Source organism: Scatophagus argus, unplaced genomic scaffold (genome assembly GCF_020382885.2).
Source record: "Scatophagus argus isolate fScaArg1 unplaced genomic scaffold, fScaArg1.pri scaffold_28_ctg1, whole genome shotgun sequence".
In the NCBI taxonomy this organism is placed as follows: Eukaryota; Metazoa; Chordata; class Actinopteri; family Scatophagidae; genus Scatophagus; species Scatophagus argus.
Window position 1 is genome coordinate 220,097 of NW_025421230.1, and position 10,462 is coordinate 230,558.

Consider the following 10,462-nt stretch of genomic DNA (forward strand, 5'->3'; position numbering starts at 1 on the left):
GTTTGCCTTTTCAAGTCGATCTGAAATTTATTACAATACGGTCACTTGTACAGTTTTTGGGCTTTTAGTAAAGTGACATCAATAAATAAATGTAGAGTCCTCCGTGTTGAACTTACCAGACCAGATCTGCACACATTCAGACGGCGGCCAACAATCTTCAAGGCTAACATCTCTGATTCGCGCCCTTATTTTAACCAGGTATAGTAACAACTTCACATTATGTTACTTTGGTTTAAGCATGTGTCTATAGTGCTCAAGCAATGGGTAAAAGCTCTAAAATGAAAAAGAAGAGATGTCTGTTAACATGATAAACTATATGTTCAATTTCAATTCAGTTTATTTATATAGCGCCAATTCACAACAAAAGTTATCTCATGACACTTTCCAATTAGAGCAGGTCGAGACCAAACTCTTTTCTATGTGTGGCTATTTCAGTCCCACTACACCTACAACAGAGTTAGGAAGTCCCTAACAGGTATATTCCTGTGTTGCAGGAGAAACTCAACAATATTGATGAAAAATTACATGCTCTGACTGTCATTGTTTTAGATAGATAGATAGATAGATATACTTTATTGATCCCAGGCTGGGAAATTACAGTGCAGCAGCAGCAGCACTATGCATAATAAGCTATACAAAATATGTTAAAAATACCAACATACAAAGCAATATAAAAAAGTGCATATCCAACAAAAAGCAGTGTAATGTTGTGCAAAATAAAGTAGAATGTAAGGTGCAGTGAACCGAGTGTTTAAAACATATAAAGTGCCTAGTGACTGTATGTATGACCAGAGTTTAGCTGTTATTGCACAGTGTGATGGCATGTGGCAGGAAAGATTTCCTGTATCTGTCCCTTTGACAGCGGAGCTGCTGCAGCCTGTGGGAGAAGGTGCTCCGCTGTCTGTCAACTGTATGATGGAGAGGGTGCTGATCGTTGTCCATGATGGATAACAGTTTGTTCAGTGACCTCCTCTCCACCACGGTCTCAAAAGACTCCAGCCTGAGACCGAGTACAGAGCCAGCCTTCTTAATGATCTTATCAAGTCTTTTAGTGTCGCTGGCTCTGATGCTGCTGCCCCAACACACCACAGCAAAGAAAATGGCGCTGGCAACAACAGACTGGTAGAAGATCTCCGACAACTTGCCGTACACGTTGAAGGATTTCCTCAGGAAACAGAGCCTGCTCATCACCTTCTTGTACACAGCCTCGGTGTTAGATGTCCAGTCCAGTCTGTTGATTAGATTAGATTAGATTCAACGTTATTGTCATTACACATGTACAAGTACAATGCAACGAAACGCAGTTTGGCATCTAACCAGAAGTGCAATAAGCAGTAAGTGCCAGGTATACAGTAATTTACAGTATATACAGGGTATGTACAGGTGTCTATGTTACAGGTATACTATAAATATGATATACAGATTGTTGTCATAATATACAGGGATTCTAAGTACTATGAACATACTATACAGATGGATATGTGCTTTAATGTGCATCCAGTGTAGGCGGAAACTATAACACAATTTACAAATGATATTTACAGATGTTATATTAAGCTATAAATCACTAGTGCAATGGACAATATAGTGTATACGATAGGCACGCAAAACTTTTGCAGGTGACATGACTCAGAGTTGTACTGAAAGTCAGTGGTGTATAAGGTGAAGAAGAAGGGAGAAAGCACAGTTCCCTGTGTAGCTGCTACATCACTGTCCACCACATCAGACAGGACGTTGCCCAGACGGACAAACTGTGGCCTGCCTGTCAAGTAGTCAGTAATCCAGGAGATCCTTGCGTCGTTAACACCCATCACCCGCAGCTTCTCACCCAGTAGCAGAGGTTGAATGGTGTTGAAAGCACTGGAGAAATCAAACAATGTGATCCTCACAGTGCCTCCCCCACCATCCAGATGCAAATGGCCTCGTTGCAGCAGGTAGATGACAGCATTGTCGACTCCTAAATGGGACTGGTATGCAAACTGTAAGGGGTCAAGAAACATCCTCACCTGTGGCCTCAGCTGGGCTAAGACCAGTCTCTCCAGGACCTTCATCACATGAGATGTGAGGGCGACTGGTCTGTAGTCTGCCGAGTCAGATGGCATCGACTTCTTGGGGACTGGAACCAGGCAGGACGTCTTCCATAGTGTCGAGACAGCTGGCTGTTACAGGTCTCCAGGATCCTGGGTGTGATGCCATCCAGCTGCCTCCTAACCTGGCCTGTAGTCACCGTTGGGCTGATGATGTCTTCCGTGGAGGAGGAGGAGGTGGGGGAGAAAGAGGAGGGGCAGATGGAGAGGTGCTGTACAGGAGAATGCTGGGGGTTGGCTCAAGCCATTTGGTACAGTGTGGGTGTGTGTGAGGCTGGGGGTGTCGGTGGGGTGGCAGGAGGTGAGCTACACCTGATAAAAAAATGGTTACATACATTCAAACTAAAACTTACACAAATATTTATGCAGCTCCATATGCAACAAACTGTGATGCATGAATTCTGACACCTTTCCATCAGAACCAGCATTAATTCAATTCAATTCAATTCAGTTGATGCTTTATTGTCCCCCACGGGCAATTTGCTTTCTCAGTCAGTATTGCAAGACGCGAATACAGACTGTGCTATCGCAGCAGAGCATGGGCCAGAGCACACTGGCACTGACAAAGCAAACTTCTTAAGCAATTTGAGCCACAGTAGCTTGTCTGTTGGATTGGATGACACAGGGCAGAGGGCAGCCTTGCGTTCTGCATGTGAATCAGTGAGCCTTGGCCGGCCATGACCCTATCGCCGGTTCACCACTGTTCCTTCCTTAGATTACTTTTGATAGATACAGACCACCGCAGAAAGGGAATAGCCCCGTCAGTTTTGGAGATGCTCTAACCCAGTCATCTAGCCATCACAATTTGGCCCTTTTCAAACTCGCTCAAATCCTTACGCTTGCCCATTTTTCCTGATTTGAGGACAACATGTTCACTTGCTGCCTAATATATCCCACCCACTAACAGGTGCCATGAGGAAGAGATTATCAGTGTTATTCATTTCACCCGTCAGTGGTCACGGTGTTACACCTGATCAGTGTACCTTAAGCATAAACGATTAACATACTTTTACTGACCTTTGATTACTTACCTTTGATTGGGTACCTGTCTCTATGATCCTGGGGAGTCTCCACCCAACAGAGCTTATTCCTGCCTTAAACTGAAAAGAACTAGTTACAGTTTTACAGTAAAATTAAGTGTTAAGGGTTAGGGAACAGTCCTCCAAAAGTGGTATCAATCCACTCCAAATGGAGAAACATGCTCTTAAACATTTTCTGGGGAAAACGTTTTGGCTGCCACCCTGCGACAAATTTTCACACACAGCCCCTCAGCCCCTTCCTTTCTACCGGAAAGACATTTTGGCCTATATCTCGGGAACTGAAAGTGTTATGGACTTGGGAGTGTGTGGCAGATGCCCTAATACAGCATTTTATTCTGATACATACAGCTCCGGAAAATATTAAGTAATACCACTAATACCACTCCAAATTTTTCTTAAATCAGTATCTCTACATGTATGGCAGGCATTCCATTCAAGTGTTTCTTGAATTTCAACACAGAAAGGTTTTGAGAGAGGAAAAGAAGGGTTAAATTCTGGCTTTACTGGCAGAGGGATACAGTGAGTGTCAGGCTGCTTCCATCCTTAAAATTTCAAAGGCAGTGGTTCATAACAACATGCTCAAGCAGCAGACATTGGGGACAACAAAGCTACAGACCAGCAGAGGATGAAAACGACAAAAATAATCACAAATGGCAGCTGGGGTGAAATGCACGGCAAAAATGGTTGAAAAGAGGCTCCTAGGGGCAGGGCTGAAGTCTTGCAAAGCTAGAAAAAAGCTTCTCTTGATGAGAAGCAAAGAAGAGCCAGGCTGAGGTTTGCAAAAGACCATAAGGATTGTCCCATAGAGGACTGGTGTAAGGTCATCTTCTCTGATGAGTCCAATGTTCGGCTTTGCCCAACACCTGGTTGTCTAATGGTTAGATGTTAGATGGAGACCTGGAGAGGGCTATAAGCCACAGTGTCTTGCATTGACTGGGAAATTTGGTGGCGGATCAGTGATGATCTGGGGGTGCTTCAGCAAGGCTGGAATCAGGCAGATGTGTCTTTGTGAAGGACACATGAATCAAGCCAAGTACAAGGTTATCCTGGAAAAAAACTTGCTTCCTTTTGCTTTGTTAATGTTCCCTAACTCTGAGGATTGGACAGTGTTCCATGCCACACAGCCGGGTCAATCAAGATGTGGATGAAGGACCACCAGATCAAGACCCTTATATGGCCAGTTCAATCTCCAGACCGGAACCCCATTGAAAACCTCTGGGATGTGGTTAAAAGGAAGATGGATATTACCAAGCCATCAAACAAAGCTGAGCTGCTTGAATTTCTGCGCCAGGAGTGGCATAAAGTCACCCAACAGCAATGTGAAAGACTGGTGGAGTGCATGCCAAGACACATGAAAGCTGTGATTGAAAATCAGGGTTGTTCCACTGAATATTGATTTTTGAACTCTTTCTAAGTTAAAACGTTAGTATTGTGTTGTTTAAAAAAAGAATATGAATTTGTTTTCTTTGCATTATTTGAGGTCTAAAAACATTGTATCTTTTTTTTTTTTTGACCAGTTGTCATTTTCAGCAAATAATTGCTCTAAATGACAATACTTTTATTTGGAATTTGGAAATATTGTTAGTAGTTTATAGAATAACACAAAAATCAAAAATTTTCAATTTACACATACCTAAATACCATAAATAGTAAAACTAGTGAAACTGATAATTTTGCAGTGGTCTCTTAAGTTGTTCCAGAGCTGGATACACCAATAAGAACATCATTGCTCCTTGCATTAGGACCCCTCAGAGATGTGCATCTGCTTATAACAACATTAAAACAAACTTCTGTTATCCTTTGTTTTTAAAAACAGAATAGAAAGCCTTTGGCCAGAAGAACACCATTGTAGATGGTCCAGGCCCCAGCATGGAGGTCTTCAGACTCCCTGTGAAGTAGAGGTGGAGGTTGGAGCTGCTGAAGGAGGTGCTTGATGCTATAGATCAGGGTGCAGAAGCCAAACAGGGCATTTTTGTCAGCACATATGGTCACACAATTATTATTATCTTTGCCTTTAAAACAAATGGATGCTGATGACATGGATGAGGGAGAAAGGGAGGAGCGGGAATGAGGACAGTGGAAAGAAAAATTAAAAAATAAAAACATATAGTTTGAATTGTGTTTTTTATTATTACAGTAATCACGATTATAACTGTGGCTATTGTCATTCAACATTGTTTAAATATTGAAGTGCAAAAATAATACTCTGCCTATGCCTAACACTGGCAGTCATATCTTGCTGATGTCTCCAGAACAGTCATTTTTGAGAGGAGGAAGCTGAAATTAGTTTTCATGCCAGGGCCACTAGATGGCAGCAAGAGACTGCACATTAAGCCAGGATCATTCACTTTGACACTTGATGAAAAGCCTCCAGAAAAAGACAAACACATTAATGTGACTTGGATGTGGTGGCGGCCTACGCGCTGTGCCACACACTTGCACCTTTATATGCATTTGCAGAGATCACAGAGGTCACTGTTTGTGTGAGGTACAAACAGTTCTACATGGTTCTTGATTTTTATTCTTTGGCACGACAGTGATGCAGTCAGGATCAACGCACTTGCACCGAGGTCCGTTAGCATCGCTTTCTGCTACTTTTTATGTCCAACAGCAAGTAGATCCTCCGTAATGATGGCCATAGCAATCTAGATGTTACTGTGTACACACTGTCACAGGCTCACCACACCAGCTGAGAGAGAGGAGAGACGCATCCAGTGAGGTCAAAGCTGAACAGGAATATCATCCATCCATCCATTATCTATGCTGCTTATCCGTCAGGGTTGTGGGGGGGCTGGACCATATCCCAGCTGACTACGGGCGAGATGCGGGGTACACCCTGGACTGGTTGCCAGTCGATCGCAGGGCTGACACAAAGACAGACAACCATATGCTCACACACTCACACCTAGGGGCAATGTAGAGTAGCCAATTAACCTGATGTGCATGTTTTGGGGATTGTGGGAGGAAGCCGGAGAAAGATATATCACTTCAAGACATTTTTTCAAGACATTTTTAGGGGCTTTTGCTAATCAACCATTCTGTTTTTTTTCTGGGGATTTTTTTGTTTGTTTTAACATCAGGATTATCACAGACTTGTTGATTAAAAGCTGATTCCAGTGTAGGCTTATTTACTGTTTTGAGAGTATGTAGAATTGAAATTATAACTTGTATGAGTAAATTGAAAACAGCGCAAGGTGGCTGAACAAAATAAAAAAAAATTAAAAGTTATTTTATTCATTATTTTTGGATCTTTAATTGTACTTCCTGTTTACACAGGAAGTAGAAAGTCATTTGGTGGATGGCATTTGGACTGCATGGTGAGTTCTCTTTTCTCAGTAATCATACCCTGAAAATTATCAACCAAAATGGCTTAAAATGATAACCAAACAGGCTTATTCAAGGATGATGAAAAGTCCTCATGTCTGTAAAGTTTTGTTGACTTCAGTCACAAAATTTTACTGTTTTTCCTTTTTTCTGAAACTCAGTGGCAGCCCCAGCCTGAATGGCACCCTGGGCGAATAGCCTCTGTGGTGCAGTCTGTCAGAGGTGATAGCCAGTCTGCAGGGTCTGTTGAAAGAGGCTCTTCCCCAGTGGCAGTTTAACTTTGTGGGGGTTCAGGCATTTCTGTAGAACAGCACATTTGGTTTGGCACATTATTCAAAGCACACAGCAGTGGAACAAAACAGGGTTTTAAGAAATAGCAAAACTGGATTAATCACAACTAATGGGAAAAAAATGTGTACAGGCAGGTAAGATTCACAGATAAAAACACACTGCTACTTCTACCTTCACACACACACACACAAATGAGAGCAAAATACCACCCACCTATAGGCTCCTGCTGAGGAGAAGCAGCAGCAAACTCCTCATGGCCTTCCTGAGACATGGCAGGAGATGCCACAGAAGCCATAGCAGCCATAGAGGTGGATGGGATCTCCTGATCCTCTGCTACAGATGAAGCCTCTGTTGCTGGAGACTCATCCTGAGCAGGAGGCGCTCCAAAATATTTTAGCAGTGCCCCTGGAAAAGTGCATCAGTGTAAACATGCATGAACGACACCCTTTAAATACATTAGCTATCACTTAATGCCATTACGCCTATTACATGCTAGTAACAGGTAAGTAGAAATGCTACATTGCCCAAATTCTATTAACGTTATACTGAGACAGACAGGGCAACGTCCGTCTTTTTAAGGCCAGCTTACTGCACGGAAAATCCCGACGGCCAAATACAGTACCCAGCGATAACCAAATGGTCACAAAGCAATGACAGCAAAGGTGGTGATAGCTTCACCGTAGACACATTTATTCCTATGTATGTATGTTAACTCAGATAATGTTCAGGTTAACTATAACTAGCACACCAAAGAGCAAACAAACTAATGACCGCTAAACAATTAACATTAGCCCATTTTCATTACAGTCGTACGCTACAGAGGGAACATTAGCTACATACCTTTGTTTTTGGACCGTTTCTCCTTTTATTCTTTCCTTTTCTTTCCAAAATAAGCACCCGATAGCTTTGGCCTTTTTATGTCCGATATGTTTATTACCTGAATCTGAGTCGCCTCGGGAATCAACAGGTTACCCTACCCATCACCCAATGCCCTCTGACGCGACGGACAGCAGGGGTCAAGACTAAACCAACACATTGGTGGTGTACAGATCTCATTCTCAGTCTCATTTTTGTATAGGAAGGCTATATTATTGGCCGTCGCACAACCCTGACAGACGAAAACAAGAGTGTATGGAAGTTGAAACAGGCAGCTATCTAGTGTTATGGATGAAATGTACTTTAAGCACAATTAGGAGGATCCCCGTTCCCCCTCCTCCTTATTCCAGTGGTGTGACCTCTGTCAGTGATCCGACCTCCACCTCCCCACCTCCCTCTTGCGGAGTTGCAGTAACTGCAGCGGGGTAATTACAACGCCAAGGGACGCCAATTATTATTTATTTATTCATATATATGTATATCTTCTTTTTTTGCGGGGGGCGGGTCCTCACATGCCGCCCCCGGCAAAGTGCCCTGGAATTGGTCGGCCGCCCAATTCGCCCATATGAGAAACCGCTACTGATGTAACAAAACAAATTTTGTGCAATTATAACAATGATTATTTTGGACCTGGTTACATGAGTACATTAAAAACAATGCAAAGTGTGCAGAGTGCTGATTTGAAATTTTATTTTCGATCTTTAATTGTACTTCCTTTTTACACAGGAAGTAGAAAGTCATTTGGTGGATGGCGTTTGGACTGCATCGTGAGTTCTCTCTCTTTATCAGTAAGCATACCCGGAAAAATATCAAACAAAATTGCTTAAAATGATAACCTACCTAAGGTTACAGACATAACCTTATGTCTGTAAAGTTTTGTTGACTTAAATCACAAAATTTTACTGTTTTTCCTTTTTTCGGAAACTCATGTTTTGTTGTTGTTTTTTTTTTTAAACCAGTTAGGTTCTTAAATGTAGAAGCTGGGTGTTTTAACCCTTATATACTCACCAGCCACTTTACTAATTACACCTTGCTAGTATTGGGTTGGAGTCCTTAATTGCCGTAATTCTTTGTGCCATAGATTTAACAAAGTGTTGGAAACATTCCATTTTGGTCCATATTGACATGATAGCATCACACAGTTGCTGCAGATTTGTCACCTGCATATCCATTTGTAGAACATGCACTTTAACTGGTAGCAGCAAAGTGTGGTAACTTTTACTTTTACTCAATCATTATTTTATTTTTGCTGTATTTTTATTGTATTTTGTCAACTACTGATGGATACTTCTTTGGGGAGAAGAGTTTATTCAATTGATTCATTAAATTGATTAAATTAATTGATCAATTCATTTTTATCCTGTCTTATCTTATGATGTGAATCTCCTGTTCAACCACATCCCAAAGGTGCTCTATTGGAATGAGATCTAGTGACTGTGAAGGCAAAAGAAGTGGCACCTTCTGCTGCTGTCGCCCATCCGCTTCAAGGTTTGTGTGTTCAGAGGTGGTATTCTGCATACCTTGGTTGTAACGAGTGGTTCTTTGAGTTACTGCTGCCTTTTCTATCATCTCGAACCAACTGCTCATCTCCTCTGACCTCTGACATCAAAATGGCATTTTTGTCCACACAACTACCGCTCACTGGATATTTTCTCTTTTTTGGACCATTCCCCGTGAACTCAGATGGTTGTGCATGAAAATCCCCGTAGATCAGCAGTTTCTGAAATACTCAGACCAGCCCATCTGGCACCAACAACCATGCCAGTTTCAAAGTCACTTAGTTCCCCTTTCTTCAGCATGTAATCTCCACGTCTAGATGCCTAAATGCACTGAGTTGTTGCCATGTGATTGACTGATTAGCTATTTGTGTTAACAAACAACTGGAACGGGTGTACCTATATATATACACCTATAAAGTGTCCGGTGAGTGTATACTGAGAAGTTGGTCTTTCATGAAACAGTAGAGTAATTAATATATATTTCTTTCATTTCTTTGGGCAACAGAAATACCTCATAGGATGGAAAACGTCATGATCAGAGTGTCACAGGCACCAGACTTTCCTGTTGCAGTAAGAAAGACACATTTGGCTATGTTGTTGGTCAAGTTGATTAAAGATTTACATAAATCAAATTTGCTTTGATTAATACTCGCTTCTTCTCAAGCCTCCGTATGATGAAGGTCCTCTTCCGTACTCGATGGTCCAACCTCGAGGTCAAGACAGTGCAAACGAGCCAGTGCCAGTTTTTGTTTTCAAAACCACAGTAAGTGCAGTACATTTATCGACAAATTGCATACTTATGTTACAACTAAAACAACTACACTGACAGAATTCTTCTTTCTATCTTTTTCAGTGCTGCCCTAAAAAGTGGACCCAAAGTAACTGTCTGGCCTTGGCATTTATCTTTGTCTGTCTCTTACTCCTGGTGTTGTTCGGGTTTGTTCTTTACTCAGCTTACGTTAAGAGGTAATTTTGTTCAAAATGAAAACTGTTAAAAAAGATCATCATATCATGGTGCAAAAAAGCCTGACATTGCCCTACGAACCCCAAAAGAGAGTTTGTATAAAAGGTTAATTTGTATAATAATAAAATCTGTGGAAAACCAAGACCATGACGCACTGAGCTCTTTCTTCCTCTCCCTCTCCTTCCGCACACATTCATGTCCCATAATGCATATTACTAACTCAACTTCTTCCCTGGAGTCCTTGTGCTTTCTTGTCCCGCAGATTCTTATCGATCATGACTGGACCTCCTGCTGCAGTCCTGCTGTCGTCCTGCTCAAAACCTACTGCAATTACTACTGTTTAGACATAATCTGATTTAGATCTGTTATGACTCTGTACAG

General features: G+C 41.8%; 2 long non-coding RNA genes across 4 annotated transcripts; one reads left to right on the forward strand and one right to left on the reverse strand.

Annotated features, from left to right (window-relative positions):
- Window positions 1–877: 877 nt before the first annotated feature.
- On the reverse strand, window positions 878–6,997 carry LOC124055935. The gene is made up of 3 exons (XR_006842879.1): window positions 6,956–6,997; window positions 2,007–6,751; window positions 878–1,231 (listed from the first exon to the last, which is right to left on the reverse strand). It is a non-coding gene; the product is annotated as an uncharacterized LOC124055935 (long non-coding RNA).
- A 617-nt stretch (window positions 6,998–7,614) lies between these two features.
- Window positions 7,615–10,208, forward strand: LOC124055926. Of its 3 annotated transcripts, none has more exons than XR_006842869.1 (6): window positions 7,615–8,043; window positions 8,345–8,406; window positions 9,026–9,106; window positions 9,623–9,687; window positions 9,782–9,880; window positions 9,971–10,208. It is a non-coding gene; the product is annotated as an uncharacterized LOC124055926 (long non-coding RNA). The 3 variants fall into 3 exon arrangements; XR_006842871.1 differs by having other exon boundaries at window positions 7,616–8,043; window positions 8,345–8,385; XR_006842870.1 differs by lacking the exon at window positions 7,615–8,043 and having other exon boundaries at window positions 8,142–8,385.
- The last annotated feature ends 254 nt before the right edge of the window (window positions 10,209–10,462 follow it).